The following is a 789-nucleotide window of genomic DNA, read 5'->3' on the forward strand; positions in this document are numbered from 1 at the left end:
TGTGTAAAAAGGAAGAGCTATGTTTTTCAGATTCCCAAAGTGTAGACTTCAAGAACAACGCCAAAAATCATGGGAGACGCCGCCAAAAAACATGGGAGTTGGCAACGCCACACTCCCAGGGAGTCTCAACTAACTTTGGGGTTTGCTATCAGTGCTTTATTATGCTTCAAAATAAAGAAATACTTCAACTTGAACGACCCAGTTCTCACTCACGCGCTGGCGAGCAACCAAAAAAATAAAGAAAATGTATTTGCACACTTCTTTGCATATTTTAACACAATCCTTATGAGAGGAGAGCCTTGGACGCTCAAATTGAAGACTTGGCCACGCTGTTCCCTTCCGACAAGCAGGCGAGTGCTTTGGAGCGTGGCAGAAGTTGTGCGTACACCCCCCCCTTTACACACACACGTGCACATGCATAAGCGCTTTGGAGCATAGCGGAAGTAGTGTACACCCCCCCTTCGCACACAGATGAGTGCTTTGGAGCGTGGCAGAAGTTGTGTACACCCCCCCCCATTACACACACACCAGAGCGCTTTGGAGCATAGCAGTTGTGTGTAGCCCTCCCTTTACACACACACACCAGAGCGCTTTGGAGCATATCACCCCCCTTTACACGCACGTGTGTGCGTGCTTTGCAGCATGGCACAAGTTGTGCATACACCCCCTTTACACACACAAGCGCTCCGCGGCGTGGCACAAGTTGTGTGTACAACCCTTTACACACACACACACACACACACACAGGGCTGAGACAATAGCGCCCCGCCCCGGGCGCTGCCCCCCCCC

The sequence above is a fragment of the Alligator sinensis genome, unplaced genomic scaffold (assembly GCF_000455745.1).
Source record: "Alligator sinensis unplaced genomic scaffold, ASM45574v1 scaffold1295_1, whole genome shotgun sequence".
NCBI lineage: Eukaryota > Metazoa > Chordata > Crocodylia > Alligatoridae > Alligator > Alligator sinensis.